The sequence below is a fragment of the Apostichopus japonicus genome, chromosome 17 (genome assembly GCF_037975245.1).
Source record: "Apostichopus japonicus isolate 1M-3 chromosome 17, ASM3797524v1, whole genome shotgun sequence".
NCBI classification, from domain to species: Eukaryota; Metazoa; Echinodermata; class Holothuroidea; order Aspidochirotida; family Stichopodidae; genus Apostichopus; species Apostichopus japonicus.
This window is the reverse complement of record NC_092577.1, coordinates 22,720,371-22,734,069: the sequence shown is the minus strand read 5'-3', so window position 1 is coordinate 22,734,069 and position 13,699 is coordinate 22,720,371. Positions and strand designations below refer to the sequence as shown.

The following is a 13,699-nucleotide window of genomic DNA, read 5'->3' as shown; positions in this document are numbered from 1 at the left end:
AGAAAGGCCTACGGCACCCAGTATTCCCAGGCGGTCATCCATCCAAGTACTGACTGCGCTCTACGTTGCTTGACTTCGGTGATCGGACGAGAACCGGTATAGTCAACGTGATGTGGCCGTAGACATAAGAAGAGGTCAATGTAGGCCATTTCAATTTCTCATCGTCGTGGCAACATAGTGTCATCAATTAGGAAAATAAAAGCCTACGGCACCCAGTATTCCCAGGCGGTCACCCATCCAAGTACTGACTGCGCTCTACGTTGCTTGACTTCGGTGATCGGACGAGAACCGGTATAGTCAACGTGATATGGCCGTAGACATAAGAAGAGGTCAATGTAGGCCATTTCAATTTCTCATCGTCGTGGCAACATAGTGTTATCAATTGTGAAAATAAAAGCCTACGGCACCCAGTATTCCCAGGCGGTCACCCACCTTAGTACTGACTGCGCTCTACGTTGCTTGACTTACCTGATCGGACGAGAACCGGTATATTGAACGTGATGTGGCCGTAGACATTACAAGAGGTGAAATGCAGGCTAGTTGTTTGGTAGGTTATGATGAGTGGATTTAATGTATATATTATACATGAATGTATTTAATATATATTAAGTTAATCTATATTTCACATATATATGTATTAAATTCTAATATATAAAAACAATCGAGTTATTTATTAATATATTCGATTTTCAAATCGCTTTCCTTGTGGCAAGACAGTGTTCTAATTAGAAAAAGAAAGGCCTACGGCACCCAGTATTCCCAGGCGGTCACCCATCCAAGTACTGACTGCGCTCTACGTTGCTTGACTTCGGTGATCGGACGAGAACCGGTATAGTCAACGTGATATGGCCGTAGACATAAGAAGAGGTCAATGTAGGCCATTTCACTTTCTCATCGTCGTGGCAACATAGTGTTATCAATTAGGAAAGTAAAAGCCTACGGCACCCAGTATTCCTAGGCGGTCACCCATCCAAGTACTGACTGCGCTCTACGTTGCTTGACTTCGGTGATCGGACGAGAACCGGTATAGTCAACGTGATATGGCCGTAGACATAAGAAGAGGTCAATGGAGGCCATTTCAATTTCTCATCGTCGTGGCAACATAGTGTTATCAATTATGAAAATAACAGCCTACGACACCCAGTATTCCCAGGCGGTCACCCATCCAAGTACTGACTGCGCTCTACGTTGCTTGACTTCGGTGATCGGACGAGAACCGGTATAGTCAACGTGATATGGCCGTAGACATAACAAGAGGTCAATGTAGGCCATTTCAATTTTTCATCGTCGTGGCAACATAGTGTTATCAATTAGGAAAATAAAAGCCTACGGCACCCAGTATTCCCAGGCGGTCACCCACCTTAGTACTGACTGCGCTCTACGTTGCTTGACTTACCTGATCGGACGAGAACCGGTATATTGAACGTGATGTGGCCGTAGACATTACAAGAGGTGAAATGCAGGCTAGTTGTTTGGTAGGTTATGATGAGTGGATTTAATGTATATATTATACATGAATGTATTTAATATATATTAAGTTAATCTATATTTCACATATATATGTATTAAATTCTAATATATAAAAACAATCGAGTTATTTATTAATATATTCGATTTTCAAATCGCTTTCCTTGTGGCAAGACAGTGTTCTAATTAGGAAAAGGAAGGCCTACGGCACCCAGTATTCCCAGGCGGTCACCCATCCAAGTACTGACTGCGCTCTACGTTGCTTGACTTCGGTGATCGGACGAGAACCGGTATAGTCAACGTGATATGGCCGTTTACATAAGAGGTCAATGGAGGCCATTTCAATTTCTCATCGTCGTGGCAACATAGTGTTATCAATTATGAAAATAACAGCCTACGACACCCAGTATTCCCAGGCGGTCACCCATCCAAGTACTGACTGCGCTCTACGTTGCTTGACTTCGATGATCGGACGAGAACCGGTATAGTCAACGTGATATGGCCGTAGACATAACAAGAGGTCAATGTAGGCCATTTCAATTTTTCATCGTCGTGGCAACATAGTGTTATCAATTAGGAAAATAAAAGCCTACGGCACCCAGTATTCCCAGGCGGTCACCCATCCAAGTACTGACTGCGCTCTACGTTGCTTGACTTCGGCGATCGGACGAGAACCGGTATAGTCAACGTGATATGGCCGTAGACATAACAAGAGGTCAATGTAGGCCATTTCAATTTTTCATCGTCGTGGCAACATAGTGTTATCAATTAGGAAAATAAAAGCCTACGGCACCCAGTATTCCCAGGCGGTCACCCACCTTAGTACTGACTGCGCTCTACGTTGCTTGACTTCGGTGATTGGACGAGAACCGGTATATTGAACGTGATGTGGCCGTAGACATTACAAGAGGTGAAATGCAGGCTAGTTGTTTGGTAGGTTATGATGAGTGGATTTAATGTATATATTATACATGAATGTATTTAATATATATTAAGTTAATCTATATTTCACATATATATGTATTAAATTCTAATATATAAAAACAATCGAGTTATTTATTAATATATTCGATTTTCAAATCGCTTTCCTTGTGGCAAGACAGTGTTCTAATTAGAAAAAGAAAGGCCTACGGCACCCAGTATTCCCAGGCGGTCATCCATCCAAGTACTGACTGCGCTCTACGTTGCTTGACTTCGGTGATCGGACGAGAACCGGTATAGTCAACGTGATATGGCCGTAGACATAAGAAGAGGTCAATGTAGGCCATTTCACTTTCTCATCGTCGTGGCAACATAGTGTTATCAATTAGGAAAGTAAAAGCCTACGGCACCCAGTATTCCTAGGCGGTCACCCATCCAAGTACTGACTGCGCTCTACGTTGCTTGACTTCGGTGATCGGACGAGAACCGGTATAGTCAACGTGATATGGCCGTAGACATAAGAAGAGGTCAATGGAGGCCATTTCAATTTCTCATCGTCGTGGCAACATAGTGTTATCAATTATGAAAATAACAGCCTACGACACCCAGTATTCCCAGGCGGTCACCCATCCAAGTACTGACTGCGCTCTACGTTGCTTGACTTCGGTGATCGGACGAGAACCGGTATAGTCAACGTGATATGGCCGTAGACATAACAAGAGGTCAATGTAGGCCATTTCAATTTTTCATCGTCGTGGCAACATAGTGTTATCAATTAGGAAAATAAAAGCCTACGGCACCCAGTATTCCCAGGCGGTCACCCACCTTAGTACTGACTGCGCTCTACGTTGCTTGACTTACCTGATCGGACGAGAACCGGTATATTGAACGTGATGTGGCCGTAGACATTACAAGAGGTGAAATGCAGGCTAGTTGTTTGGTAGGTTATGATGAGTGGATTTAATGTATATATTATACATGAATGTATTTAATATATATTAAGTTAATCTATATTTCACATATATATGTATTAAATTCTAATATATAAAAACAATCGAGTTATTTATTAATATATTCGATTTTCAAATCGCTTTCCTTGTGGCAAGACAGTGTTCTAATTAGGAAAAGGAAGGCCTACGGCACCCAGTATTCCCAGGCGGTCACCCATCCAAGTACTGACTGCGCTCTACGTTGCTTGACTTCGGTGATCGGACGAGAACCGGTATAGTCAACGTGATATGGCCGTTTACATAAGAGGTCAATGGAGGCCATTTCAATTTCTCATCGTCGTGGCAACATAGTGTTATCAATTATGAAAATAACAGCCTACGACACCCAGTATTCCCAGGCGGTCACCCATCCAAGTACTGACTGCGCTCTACGTTGCTTGACTTCGATGATCGGACGAGAACCGGTATAGTCAACGTGATATGGCCGTAGACATAACAAGAGGTCAATGTAGGCCATTTCAATTTTTCATCGTCGTGGCAACATAGTGTTATCAATTAGGAAAATAAAAGCCTACGGCACCCAGTATTCCCAGGCGGTCACCCATCCAAGTACTGACTGCGCTCTACGTTGCTTGACTTCGGCGATCGGACGAGAACCGGTATAGTCAACGTGATATGGCCGTAGACATAACAAGAGGTCAATGTAGGCCATTTCAATTTTTCATCGTCGTGGCAACATAGTGTTATCAATTAGGAAAATAAAAGCCTACGGCACCCAGTATTCCCAGGCGGTCACCCACCTTAGTACTGACTGCGCTCTACGTTGCTTGACTTCGGTGATTGGACGAGAACCGGTATATTGAACGTGATGTGGCCGTAGACATTACAAGAGGTGAAATGCAGGCTAGTTGTTTGGTAGGTTATGATGAGTGGATTTAATGTATATATTATACATGAATGTATTTAATATATATTAAGTTAATCTATATTTCACATATATATGTATTAAATTCTAATATATAAAAACAATCGAGTTATTTATTAATATATTCGATTTTCAAATCGCTTTCCTTGTGGCAAGACAGTGTTCTAATTAGAAAAAGAAAGGCCTACGGCACCCAGTATTCCCAGGCGGTCATCCATCCAAGTACTGACTGCGCTCTACGTTGCTTGACTTCGGTGATCGGACGAGAACCGGTATAGTCAACGTGATGTGGCCGTAGACATAAGAAGAGGTCAATGTAGGCCATTTCAATTTCTCATCGTCGTGGCAACATAGTGTCATCAATTAGGAAAATAAAAGCCTACGGCACCCAGTATTCCCAGGCGGTCACCCATCCAAGTACTGACTGCGCTCTACGTTGCTTGACTTCGGTGATCGGACGAGAACCGGTATAGTCAACGTGATATGGCCGTAGACATAAGAAGAGGTCAATGTAGGCCATTTCAATTTTTCATCGTCGTGGCAACATAGTGTTATCAATTAGAAAAATAAAAGCCTACGGCACCCAGTATTCCCAGGCGGTCACCCATCCAAGTACTGACTGCGCTCTACGTTGCTTGACTTCGGTGATCGGACGAGAACCGGTATAGTCAACGTGATATGGCCGTAGACATAACAAGAGGTCAATGTAGGCCATTTCAATTTTTCATCGTCGTGGCAACATAGTGTTATCAATTAGGAAAATAAAAGCCTACGGCACCCAGTATTCCCAGGCGGTCACCCACCTTAGTACTGACTGCGCTCTACGTTGCTTGACTTCGGTGATTGGACGAGAACCGGTATATTGAACGTGATGTGGCCGTAGACATTACAAGAGGTGAAATGCAGGCTAGTTGTTTGGTAGGTTATGATGAGTGGATTTAATGTATATATTATACATGAATGTATTTAATATATATTAAGTTAATCTATATTTCACATATATATGTATTAAATTCTAATATATAAAAACAATCGAGTTATTTATTAATATATTCGATTTTCAAATCGCTTTCCTTGTGGCAAGACAGTGTTCTAATTAGGAAAAGGAAGGCCTACGGCACCCAGTATTCCCAGGCGGTCACCCATCCAAGTACTGACTGCGCTCTACGTTGCTTGACTTCGGTGATCGGACGAGAACCGGTATAGTCAACGTGATATGGCCGTAGACATAACAAGAGGTCAATGGAGGCCATTTCAATTTCTCATCGTCGTGGCAACATAGTGTTATCAATTGTGAAAATAAAAGCCTACGGCACCCAGTATTCCCAGGCGGTCACCCACCTTAGTACTGACTGCGCTCTACGTTGCTTGACTTACCTGATCGGACGAGAACCGGTATATTGAACGTGATGTGGCCGTAGACATTACAAGAGGTGAAATGCAGGCTAGTTGTTTGGTAGGTTATGATGAGTGGATTTAATGTATATATTATACATGAATGTATTTAATATATATTAAGTTAATCTATATTTCACATATATATGTATTAAATTCTAATATATAAAAACAATCGAGTTATTTATTAATATATTCGATTTTCAAATCGCTTTCCTTGTGGCAAGACAGTGTTCTAATTAGAAAAAGAAAGGCCTACGGCACCCAGTATTCCCAGGCGGTCATCCATCCAAGTACTGACTGCGCTCTACGTTGCTTGACTTCGGTGATCGGACGAGAACCGGTATAGTCAACGTGATGTGGCCGTAGACATAAGAAGAGGTCAATGTAGGCCATTTCAATTTCTCATCGTCGTGGCAACATAGTGTCATCAATTAGGAAAATAAAAGCCTACGGCACCCAGTATTCCCAGGCGGTCACCCATCCAAGTACTGACTGCGCTCTACGTTGCTTGACTTCGGTGATCGGACGAGAACCGGTATAGTCAACGTGATATGGCCGTAGACATAAGAAGAGGTCAATGTAGGCCATTTCAATTTCTCATCGTCGTGGCAACATAGTGTTATCAATTGGGAAAATAAAAGCCTACGGCACCCAGTATTCCCAGGCGGTCACCCACCTTAGTACTGACTGCGCTCTACGTTGCTTGACTTACCTGATCGGACGAGAACCGGTATATTGAACGTGATGTGGCCGTAGACATTACAAGAGGTGAAATGCAGGCTAGTTGTTTGGTAGGTTATGATGAGTGGATTTAATGTATATATTATACATGAATGTATTTAATATATATTAAGTTAATCTATATTTCACATATATATGTATTAAATTCTAATATATAAAAACAATCGAGTTATTTATTAATATATTCGATTTTCAAATCGCTTTCCTTGTGGCAAGACAGTGTTCTAATTAGGAAAAGGAAGGCCTACGGCACCCAGTATTCCCAGGCGGTCACCCATCCAAGTACTGACTGCGCTCTACGTTGCTTGACTTCGGTGATCGGACGAGAACCGGTATAGTCAACGTGATATGGCCGTAGACATAACAAGAGGTCAATGGAGGCCATTTCAATTTCTCATCGTCGTGGCAACATAGTGTTATCAATTGTGAAAATAAAAGCCTACGGCACCCAGTATTCCCAGGCGGTCACCCACCTTAGTACTGACTGCGCTCTACGTTGCTTGACTTACCTGATCGGACGAGAACCGGTATATTGAACGTGATGTGGCCGTAGACATTACAAGAGGTGAAATGCAGGCTAGTTGTTTGGTAGGTTATGATGAGTGGATTTAATGTATATATTATACATGAATGTATTTAATATATATTAAGTTAATCTATATTTCACATATATATGTATTAAATTCTAATATATAAAAACAATCGAGTTATTTATTAATATATTCGATTTTCAAATCGCTTTCCTTGTGGCAAGACAGTGTTCTAATTAGAAAAAGAAAGGCCTACGGCACCCAGTATTCCCAGGCGGTCATCCATCCAAGTACTGACTGCGCTCTACGTTGCTTGACTTCGGTGATCGGACGAGAACCGGTATAGTCAACGTGATGTGGCCGTAGACATAAGAAGAGGTCAATGTAGGCCATTTCAATTTCTCATCGTCGTGGCAACATAGTGTCATCAATTAGGAAAATAAAAGCCTACGGCACCCAGTATTCCCAGGCGGTCACCCATCCAAGTACTGACTGCGCTCTACGTTGCTTGACTTCGGTGATCGGACGAGAACCGGTATAGTCAACGTGATATGGCCGTAGACATAAGAAGAGGTCAATGTAGGCCATTTCAATTTCTCATCGTCGTGGCAACATAGTGTTATCAATTGTGAAAATAAAAGCCTACGGCACCCAGTATTCCCAGGCGGTCACCCACCTTAGTACTGACTGCGCTCTACGTTGCTTGACTTACCTGATCGGACGAGAACCGGTATATTGAACGTGATGTGGCCGTAGACATTACAAGAGGTGAAATGCAGGCTAGTTGTTTGGTAGGTTATGATGAGTGGATTTAATGTATATATTATACATGAATGTATTTAATATATATTAAGTTAATCTATATTTCACATATATATGTATTAAATTCTAATATATAAAAACAATCGAGTTATTTATTAATATATTCGATTTTCAAATCGCTTTCCTTGTGGCAAGACAGTGTTCTAATTAGAAAAAGAAAGGCCTACGGCACCCAGTATTCCCAGGCGGTCACCCATCCAAGTACTGACTGCGCTCTACGTTGCTTGACTTCGGTGATCGGACGAGAACCGGTATAGTCAACGTGATATGGCCGTAGACATAAGAAGAGGTCAATGTAGGCCATTTCACTTTCTCATCGTCGTGGCAACATAGTGTTATCAATTGGGAAAATAAAAGCCTACGGCACCCAGCTCTGACTGCGCTCTACGTTGCTTGACTTCGGTGATCGGACGAGAACCGGTATCGTCAACGTGATATGGCCGTAGACATAACAAGAGGTCAATGTAGGCCATTTCACTTTCTCATCGTCGTGGCAACATAGTGTTATCAATTAGGAAAATAAAAGCCTACGGCACCCAGTATTCCCAGGCGGTCACCCATCCAAGTACTGACTGCGCTCTACGTTGCTTGACTTCGGTGATCGGACGAGCACCGGTATCGTCAACGTGATGTGGCCGTAGACATTACAAGAGGTGAAATGCAGACTACTTGTGTGGTAGGTTATGATGAGTTGATTTAATATATATATTATACATGAATGGATTTAATATATATTATGTTAATCTATATTTTACATATATATGTATAAAATTCTAATACATAAAAACAAAGTAGTTATTTATAAATATATTCGATTTTCAAATCGCTTTCCTTGTGGCAAGACAATGTAGGCCATTTCAATTTCTCATCGTCGTGGCAACATAGTGTTATCAATTGGGAAAATAAAAGCCTACGGCACCCAGTACTGACTGCGCTCTACGTTGCTTGACTTCGGTGATCGGACGAGAACCGGTATCGTCAAAGTGATGTGGCCGTAGACATAACAAGAGGTGAAATGCAGACTACTTGTGTGGTAGGTTATGATGAGTTGATTTAATATATATATTATACATGAATGGATTTAATATATATTATGTTAATCTATATTTTACATATATATGTATAAAATTCTAATACATAAAAACAAAGTAGTTATTTATAAATATATTCGATTTTCAAATCGCTTTCCTTGTGACAAGAGGTCAATGTAGGCCATTTCAATTTCTCATCGTCGTGGCAATATAGTGTTATCAATTAGGAAAATAAAAGCCTACGGCACCCAGTATTCCCAGGCGGTCACCCATCCAAGTACTGACTGCGCTCTACGTTGCTTGACTTCGGTGATCGGACGAGAACCGGTATAGTCAACGTGATATGGCCGTAGACATAACAAGAGGTCAATGGAGGCCATTTCAATTTCTCATCGTCGTGGCAACATAGTGTTATCAATTGTGAAAATAAAAGCCTACGGCACCCAGTATTCCCAGGCGGTCACCCACCTTAGTACTGACTGCGCTCTACGTTGCTTGACTTACCTGATCGGACGAGAACCGGTATATTGAACGTGATGTGGCCGTAGACATTACAAGAGGTGAAATGCAGGCTAGTTGTTTGGTAGGTTATGATGAGTGGATTTAATGTATATATTATACATGAATGTATTTAATATATATTAAGTTAATCTATATTTCACATATATATGTATTAAATTCTAATATATAAAAACAATCGAGTTATTTATTAATATATTCGATTTTCAAATCGCTTTCCTTGTGGCAAGACAGTGTTCTAATTAGAAAAAGAAAGGCCTACGGCACCCAGTATTCCCAGGCGGTCATCCATCCAAGTACTGACTGCGCTCTACGTTGCTTGACTTACCTGATCGGACGAGAACCGGTATATTGAACGTGATGTGGCCGTAGACATTACAAGAGGTGAAATGCAGGCTAGTTGTTTGGTAGGTTATGATGAGTGGATTTAATGTATATATTATACATGAATGTATTTAATATATATTAAGTTAATCTATATTTCACATATATATGTATTAAATTCTAATATATAAAAACAATCGAGTTATTTATTAATATATTCGATTTTCAAATCGCTTTCCTTGTGGCAAGACAGTGTTCTAATTAGGAAAAGGAAGGCCTACGGCACCCAGTATTCCCAGGCGGTCACCCATCCAAGTACTGACTGCGCTCTACGTTGCTTGACTTCGGTGATCGGACGAGAACCGGTATAGTCAACGTGATATGGCCGTAGACATAACAAGAGGTCAATGGAGGCCATTTCAATTTCTCATCGTCGTGGCAACATAGTGTTATCAATTGTGAAAATAAAAGCCTACGGCACCCAGTATTCCCAGGCGGTCACCCACCTTAGTACTGACTGCGCTCTACGTTGCTTGACTTACCTGATCGGACGAGAACCGGTATATTGAACGTGATGTGGCCGTAGACATTACAAGAGGTGAAATGCAGGCTAGTTGTTTGGTAGGTTATGATGAGTGGATTTAATGTATATATTATACATGAATGTATTTAATATATATTAAGTTAATCTATATTTCACATATATATGTATTAAATTCTAATATATAAAAACAATCGAGTTATTTATTAATATATTCGATTTTCAAATCGCTTTCCTTGTGGCAAGACAGTGTTCTAATTAGAAAAAGAAAGGCCTACGGCACCCAGTATTCCCAGGCGGTCATCCATCCAAGTACTGACTGCGCTCTACGTTGCTTGACTTCGGTGATCGGACGAGAACCGGTATAGTCAACGTGATGTGGCCGTAGACATAAGAAGAGGTCAATGTAGGCCATTTCAATTTCTCATCGTCGTGGCAACATAGTGTCATCAATTAGGAAAATAAAAGCCTACGGCACCCAGTATTCCCAGGCGGTCACCCATCCAAGTACTGACTGCGCTCTACGTTGCTTGACTTCGGTGATCGGACGAGAACCGGTATAGTCAACGTGATATGGCCGTAGACATAAGAAGAGGTCAATGTAGGCCATTTCAATTTCTCATCGTCGTGGCAACATAGTGTTATCAATTGTGAAAATAAAAGCCTACGGCACCCAGTATTCCCAGGCGGTCACCCACCTTAGTACTGACTGCGCTCTACGTTGCTTGACTTACCTGATCGGACGAGAACCGGTATATTGAACGTGATGTGGCCGTAGACATTACAAGAGGTGAAATGCAGGCTAGTTGTTTGGTAGGTTATGATGAGTGGATTTAATGTATATATTATACATGAATGTATTTAATATATATTAAGTTAATCTATATTTCACATATATATGTATTAAATTCTAATATATAAAAACAATCGAGTTATTTATTAATATATTCGATTTTCAAATCGCTTTCCTTGTGGCAAGACAGTGTTCTAATTAGAAAAAGAAAGGCCTACGGCACCCAGTATTCCCAGGCGGTCACCCATCCAAGTACTGACTGCGCTCTACGTTGCTTGACTTCGGTGATCGGACGAGAACCGGTATAGTCAACGTGATATGGCCGTAGACATAAGAAGAGGTCAATGTAGGCCATTTCACTTTCTCATCGTCGTGGCAACATAGTGTTATCAATTGGGAAAATAAAAGCCTACGGCACCCAGCTCTGACTGCGCTCTACGTTGCTTGACTTCGGTGATCGGACGAGAACCGGTATCGTCAACGTGATATGGCCGTAGACATAACAAGAGGTCAATGTAGGCCATTTCACTTTCTCATCGTCGTGGCAACATAGTGTTATCAATTAGGAAAATAAAAGCCTACGGCACCCAGTATTCCCAGGCGGTCACCCATCCAAGTACTGACTGCGCTCTACGTTGCTTGACTTCGGTGATCGGACGAGCACCGGTATCGTCAACGTGATGTGGCCGTAGACATTACAAGAGGTGAAATGCAGACTACTTGTGTGGTAGGTTATGATGAGTTGATTTAATATATATATTATACATGAATGGATTTAATATATATTATGTTAATCTATATTTTACATATATATGTATAAAATTCTAATACATAAAAACAAAGTAGTTATTTATAAATATATTCGATTTTCAAATCGCTTTCCTTGTGGCAAGACAATGTAGGCCATTTCAATTTCTCATCGTCGTGGCAACATAGTGTTATCAATTGGGAAAATAAAAGCCTACGGCACCCAGTACTGACTGCGCTCTACGTTGCTTGACTTCGGTGATCGGACGAGAACCGGTATCGTCAAAGTGATGTGGCCGTAGACATAACAAGAGGTGAAATGCAGACTACTTGTGTGGTAGGTTATGATGAGTTGATTTAATATATATATTATACATGAATGGATTTAATATATATTATGTTAATCTATATTTTACATATATATGTATAAAATTCTAATACATAAAAACAAAGTAGTTATTTATAAATATATTCGATTTTCAAATCGCTTTCCTTGTGACAAGAGGTCAATGTAGGCCATTTCAATTTCTCATCGTCGTGGCAATATAGTGTTATCAATTAGGAAAATAAAAGCCTACGGCACCCAGTATTCCCAGGCGGTCACCCATCCAAGTACTGACTGCGCTCTACGTTGCTTGACTTCGGTGATCGGACGAGAACCGGTATAGTCAACGTGATATGGCCGTAGACATAACAAGAGGTCAATGTAGGCCATTTCAATTTTTCATCGTCGTGGCAACATAGTGTTATCAATTAGGAAAATAAAAGCCTACGGCACCCAGTATTCCCAGGGGGTCACCCATCCAAGTACTGACTGCGCTCTACGTTGCTTGACTTCGGTGATCGGACGAGAACCGGTATAGTCAACGTGATATGGCCGTAGACATAACAAGAGGTCAATGTAGGCCATTTCAATTTCTCATCGTCGTGGCAACATAGTGTTATCAATTAGGAAAATAAAAGCCTACGACACCCAGTATTCCCAGGCGGTCACCCATCCAAGTACTGACTGCGCTCTTCGTTGCTTGACTTCGGTGATCGGACGAGAACCGGTATATTGAACGTGATGTGGCCGTAGACATTACAAGAGGTGAAATGCAGGCTAGTTGTTTGGTAGGTTATGATGAGTGGATTTAATGTATATATTATACATGAATGTATTTAATATATATTAAGTTAATCTATATTTCACATATATATGTATTAAATTCTAATATATAAAAACAATCGAGTTATTTATTAATATATTCGATTTTCAAATCGCTTTCCTTGTGGCAAGACAGTGTTCTAATTAGAAAAAGAAAGGCCTACGGCACCCAGTATTCCCAGGCGGTCATCCATCCAAGTACTGACTGCGCTCTACGTTGCTTGACTTCGGTGATCGGACGAGAACCGGTATAGTCAACGTGATGTGGCCGTAGACATAAGAAGAGGTCAATGTAGGCCATTTCAATTTCTCATCGTCGTGGCAACATAGTGTCATCAATTAGGAAAATAAAAGCCTACGGCACCCAGTATTCCCAGGCGGTCACCCATCCAAGTACTGACTGCGCTCTACGTTGCTTGACTTCGGTGATCGGACGAGAACCGGTATAGTCAACGTGATATGGCCGTAGACATAAGAAGAGGTCAATGTAGGCCATTTCAATTTCTCATCGTCGTGGCAACATAGTGTTATCAATTGTGAAAATAAAAGCCTACGGCACCCAGTATTCCCAGGCGGTCACCCACCTTAGTACTGACTGCGCTCTACGTTGCTTGACTTACCTGATCGGACGAGAACCGGTATATTGAACGTGATGTGGCCGTAGACATTACAAGAGGTGAAATGCAGGCTAGTTGTTTGGTAGGTTATGATGAGTGGATTTAATGTATATATTATACATGAATGTATTTAATATATATTAAGTTAATCTATATTTCACATATATATGTATTAAATTCTAATATATAAAAACAATCGAGTTATTTATTAATATATTCGATTTTC

The 13,699-nt window shown here is 41.1% G+C and overlaps 31 non-coding genes and 20 pseudogenes across 31 annotated transcripts; all 51 read right to left on the bottom strand.

Moving 5' to 3' along the window:
* Positions 1–5: 5 nt before the first annotated feature.
* On the bottom strand, positions 6–124 carry LOC139955989 (5S ribosomal RNA). Its single transcript, XR_011789214.1, has one exon. It is a non-coding gene; the product is annotated as a 5S ribosomal RNA (ribosomal RNA).
* Positions 125–200: 76 nt separating this feature from the next.
* On the bottom strand, positions 201–319 carry LOC139956674 (5S ribosomal RNA). The gene has a single exon (XR_011789403.1). It is a non-coding gene; the product is annotated as a 5S ribosomal RNA (ribosomal RNA).
* Positions 320–395: 76 nt separating this feature from the next.
* On the bottom strand, positions 396–514 carry LOC139957512 (5S ribosomal RNA; annotated as a pseudogene).
* A 224-nt stretch (positions 515–738) lies between these two features.
* On the bottom strand, positions 739–857 carry LOC139957890 (5S ribosomal RNA). Its single transcript, XR_011789556.1, has one exon. It is a non-coding gene; the product is annotated as a 5S ribosomal RNA (ribosomal RNA).
* Positions 858–933: 76 nt separating this feature from the next.
* On the bottom strand, positions 934–1,052 carry LOC139955253 (5S ribosomal RNA). The gene has a single exon (XR_011788498.1). It is a non-coding gene; the product is annotated as a 5S ribosomal RNA (ribosomal RNA).
* A 76-nt stretch (positions 1,053–1,128) lies between these two features.
* Positions 1,129–1,247, bottom strand: LOC139955173 (5S ribosomal RNA). Its single transcript, XR_011788423.1, has one exon. It is a non-coding gene; the product is annotated as a 5S ribosomal RNA (ribosomal RNA).
* Positions 1,248–1,323: 76 nt separating this feature from the next.
* LOC139957511 (5S ribosomal RNA) lies at positions 1,324–1,442 on the bottom strand (annotated as a pseudogene).
* Positions 1,443–1,666: 224 nt separating this feature from the next.
* LOC139956025 (5S ribosomal RNA) lies at positions 1,667–1,785 on the bottom strand. Its single transcript, XR_011789249.1, has one exon. It is a non-coding gene; the product is annotated as a 5S ribosomal RNA (ribosomal RNA).
* A 73-nt stretch (positions 1,786–1,858) lies between these two features.
* Positions 1,859–1,977, bottom strand: LOC139956116 (5S ribosomal RNA; annotated as a pseudogene).
* Positions 1,978–2,053: 76 nt separating this feature from the next.
* LOC139955264 (5S ribosomal RNA) lies at positions 2,054–2,172 on the bottom strand. The gene has a single exon (XR_011788509.1). It is a non-coding gene; the product is annotated as a 5S ribosomal RNA (ribosomal RNA).
* Positions 2,173–2,248: 76 nt separating this feature from the next.
* Positions 2,249–2,367, bottom strand: LOC139957096 (5S ribosomal RNA; annotated as a pseudogene).
* Positions 2,368–2,591: 224 nt separating this feature from the next.
* On the bottom strand, positions 2,592–2,710 carry LOC139955250 (5S ribosomal RNA). Its single transcript, XR_011788496.1, has one exon. It is a non-coding gene; the product is annotated as a 5S ribosomal RNA (ribosomal RNA).
* Positions 2,711–2,786: 76 nt separating this feature from the next.
* On the bottom strand, positions 2,787–2,905 carry LOC139955251 (5S ribosomal RNA). The gene has a single exon (XR_011788497.1). It is a non-coding gene; the product is annotated as a 5S ribosomal RNA (ribosomal RNA).
* A 76-nt stretch (positions 2,906–2,981) lies between these two features.
* Positions 2,982–3,100, bottom strand: LOC139955171 (5S ribosomal RNA). Its single transcript, XR_011788421.1, has one exon. It is a non-coding gene; the product is annotated as a 5S ribosomal RNA (ribosomal RNA).
* Positions 3,101–3,176: 76 nt separating this feature from the next.
* On the bottom strand, positions 3,177–3,295 carry LOC139957510 (5S ribosomal RNA; annotated as a pseudogene).
* A 224-nt stretch (positions 3,296–3,519) lies between these two features.
* Positions 3,520–3,638, bottom strand: LOC139956024 (5S ribosomal RNA). The gene has a single exon (XR_011789248.1). It is a non-coding gene; the product is annotated as a 5S ribosomal RNA (ribosomal RNA).
* A 73-nt stretch (positions 3,639–3,711) lies between these two features.
* LOC139956115 (5S ribosomal RNA) lies at positions 3,712–3,830 on the bottom strand (annotated as a pseudogene).
* Positions 3,831–3,906: 76 nt separating this feature from the next.
* LOC139955262 (5S ribosomal RNA) lies at positions 3,907–4,025 on the bottom strand. Its single transcript, XR_011788508.1, has one exon. It is a non-coding gene; the product is annotated as a 5S ribosomal RNA (ribosomal RNA).
* A 76-nt stretch (positions 4,026–4,101) lies between these two features.
* Positions 4,102–4,220, bottom strand: LOC139957095 (5S ribosomal RNA; annotated as a pseudogene).
* Positions 4,221–4,444: 224 nt separating this feature from the next.
* LOC139955988 (5S ribosomal RNA) lies at positions 4,445–4,563 on the bottom strand. The gene has a single exon (XR_011789213.1). It is a non-coding gene; the product is annotated as a 5S ribosomal RNA (ribosomal RNA).
* Positions 4,564–4,639: 76 nt separating this feature from the next.
* LOC139956662 (5S ribosomal RNA) lies at positions 4,640–4,758 on the bottom strand. The gene has a single exon (XR_011789401.1). It is a non-coding gene; the product is annotated as a 5S ribosomal RNA (ribosomal RNA).
* A 76-nt stretch (positions 4,759–4,834) lies between these two features.
* LOC139956651 (5S ribosomal RNA) lies at positions 4,835–4,953 on the bottom strand. The gene has a single exon (XR_011789400.1). It is a non-coding gene; the product is annotated as a 5S ribosomal RNA (ribosomal RNA).
* Positions 4,954–5,029: 76 nt separating this feature from the next.
* Positions 5,030–5,148, bottom strand: LOC139957094 (5S ribosomal RNA; annotated as a pseudogene).
* A 224-nt stretch (positions 5,149–5,372) lies between these two features.
* On the bottom strand, positions 5,373–5,491 carry LOC139957821 (5S ribosomal RNA). Its single transcript, XR_011789540.1, has one exon. It is a non-coding gene; the product is annotated as a 5S ribosomal RNA (ribosomal RNA).
* Positions 5,492–5,567: 76 nt separating this feature from the next.
* LOC139957509 (5S ribosomal RNA) lies at positions 5,568–5,686 on the bottom strand (annotated as a pseudogene).
* A 224-nt stretch (positions 5,687–5,910) lies between these two features.
* Positions 5,911–6,029, bottom strand: LOC139955987 (5S ribosomal RNA). The gene has a single exon (XR_011789212.1). It is a non-coding gene; the product is annotated as a 5S ribosomal RNA (ribosomal RNA).
* A 76-nt stretch (positions 6,030–6,105) lies between these two features.
* Positions 6,106–6,224, bottom strand: LOC139956640 (5S ribosomal RNA). The gene has a single exon (XR_011789399.1). It is a non-coding gene; the product is annotated as a 5S ribosomal RNA (ribosomal RNA).
* Positions 6,225–6,300: 76 nt separating this feature from the next.
* On the bottom strand, positions 6,301–6,419 carry LOC139957507 (5S ribosomal RNA; annotated as a pseudogene).
* Positions 6,420–6,643: 224 nt separating this feature from the next.
* LOC139957790 (5S ribosomal RNA) lies at positions 6,644–6,762 on the bottom strand. Its single transcript, XR_011789529.1, has one exon. It is a non-coding gene; the product is annotated as a 5S ribosomal RNA (ribosomal RNA).
* A 76-nt stretch (positions 6,763–6,838) lies between these two features.
* On the bottom strand, positions 6,839–6,957 carry LOC139957506 (5S ribosomal RNA; annotated as a pseudogene).
* A 224-nt stretch (positions 6,958–7,181) lies between these two features.
* Positions 7,182–7,300, bottom strand: LOC139955985 (5S ribosomal RNA). Its single transcript, XR_011789210.1, has one exon. It is a non-coding gene; the product is annotated as a 5S ribosomal RNA (ribosomal RNA).
* A 76-nt stretch (positions 7,301–7,376) lies between these two features.
* LOC139956629 (5S ribosomal RNA) lies at positions 7,377–7,495 on the bottom strand. The gene has a single exon (XR_011789397.1). It is a non-coding gene; the product is annotated as a 5S ribosomal RNA (ribosomal RNA).
* Positions 7,496–7,571: 76 nt separating this feature from the next.
* On the bottom strand, positions 7,572–7,690 carry LOC139957505 (5S ribosomal RNA; annotated as a pseudogene).
* Positions 7,691–7,914: 224 nt separating this feature from the next.
* On the bottom strand, positions 7,915–8,033 carry LOC139957731 (5S ribosomal RNA). Its single transcript, XR_011789518.1, has one exon. It is a non-coding gene; the product is annotated as a 5S ribosomal RNA (ribosomal RNA).
* A 245-nt stretch (positions 8,034–8,278) lies between these two features.
* On the bottom strand, positions 8,279–8,397 carry LOC139956869 (5S ribosomal RNA; annotated as a pseudogene).
* A 624-nt stretch (positions 8,398–9,021) lies between these two features.
* Positions 9,022–9,140, bottom strand: LOC139956618 (5S ribosomal RNA). The gene has a single exon (XR_011789396.1). It is a non-coding gene; the product is annotated as a 5S ribosomal RNA (ribosomal RNA).
* Positions 9,141–9,216: 76 nt separating this feature from the next.
* On the bottom strand, positions 9,217–9,335 carry LOC139957504 (5S ribosomal RNA; annotated as a pseudogene).
* A 224-nt stretch (positions 9,336–9,559) lies between these two features.
* On the bottom strand, positions 9,560–9,678 carry LOC139957698 (5S ribosomal RNA; annotated as a pseudogene).
* A 224-nt stretch (positions 9,679–9,902) lies between these two features.
* LOC139957617 (5S ribosomal RNA) lies at positions 9,903–10,021 on the bottom strand. Its single transcript, XR_011789506.1, has one exon. It is a non-coding gene; the product is annotated as a 5S ribosomal RNA (ribosomal RNA).
* A 76-nt stretch (positions 10,022–10,097) lies between these two features.
* On the bottom strand, positions 10,098–10,216 carry LOC139957502 (5S ribosomal RNA; annotated as a pseudogene).
* A 224-nt stretch (positions 10,217–10,440) lies between these two features.
* LOC139955984 (5S ribosomal RNA) lies at positions 10,441–10,559 on the bottom strand. Its single transcript, XR_011789209.1, has one exon. It is a non-coding gene; the product is annotated as a 5S ribosomal RNA (ribosomal RNA).
* Positions 10,560–10,635: 76 nt separating this feature from the next.
* Positions 10,636–10,754, bottom strand: LOC139956606 (5S ribosomal RNA). Its single transcript, XR_011789394.1, has one exon. It is a non-coding gene; the product is annotated as a 5S ribosomal RNA (ribosomal RNA).
* Positions 10,755–10,830: 76 nt separating this feature from the next.
* LOC139957500 (5S ribosomal RNA) lies at positions 10,831–10,949 on the bottom strand (annotated as a pseudogene).
* A 224-nt stretch (positions 10,950–11,173) lies between these two features.
* On the bottom strand, positions 11,174–11,292 carry LOC139957501 (5S ribosomal RNA). Its single transcript, XR_011789492.1, has one exon. It is a non-coding gene; the product is annotated as a 5S ribosomal RNA (ribosomal RNA).
* Positions 11,293–11,537: 245 nt separating this feature from the next.
* LOC139956868 (5S ribosomal RNA) lies at positions 11,538–11,656 on the bottom strand (annotated as a pseudogene).
* A 624-nt stretch (positions 11,657–12,280) lies between these two features.
* On the bottom strand, positions 12,281–12,399 carry LOC139956594 (5S ribosomal RNA). The gene has a single exon (XR_011789392.1). It is a non-coding gene; the product is annotated as a 5S ribosomal RNA (ribosomal RNA).
* A 76-nt stretch (positions 12,400–12,475) lies between these two features.
* LOC139955015 (5S ribosomal RNA) lies at positions 12,476–12,594 on the bottom strand. The gene has a single exon (XR_011788269.1). It is a non-coding gene; the product is annotated as a 5S ribosomal RNA (ribosomal RNA).
* A 76-nt stretch (positions 12,595–12,670) lies between these two features.
* On the bottom strand, positions 12,671–12,789 carry LOC139956843 (5S ribosomal RNA; annotated as a pseudogene).
* A 224-nt stretch (positions 12,790–13,013) lies between these two features.
* LOC139955983 (5S ribosomal RNA) lies at positions 13,014–13,132 on the bottom strand. The gene has a single exon (XR_011789208.1). It is a non-coding gene; the product is annotated as a 5S ribosomal RNA (ribosomal RNA).
* A 76-nt stretch (positions 13,133–13,208) lies between these two features.
* On the bottom strand, positions 13,209–13,327 carry LOC139956583 (5S ribosomal RNA). The gene has a single exon (XR_011789391.1). It is a non-coding gene; the product is annotated as a 5S ribosomal RNA (ribosomal RNA).
* Positions 13,328–13,403: 76 nt separating this feature from the next.
* On the bottom strand, positions 13,404–13,522 carry LOC139957499 (5S ribosomal RNA; annotated as a pseudogene).
* Between the last annotated feature and the right edge of the window lie 177 nt (positions 13,523–13,699).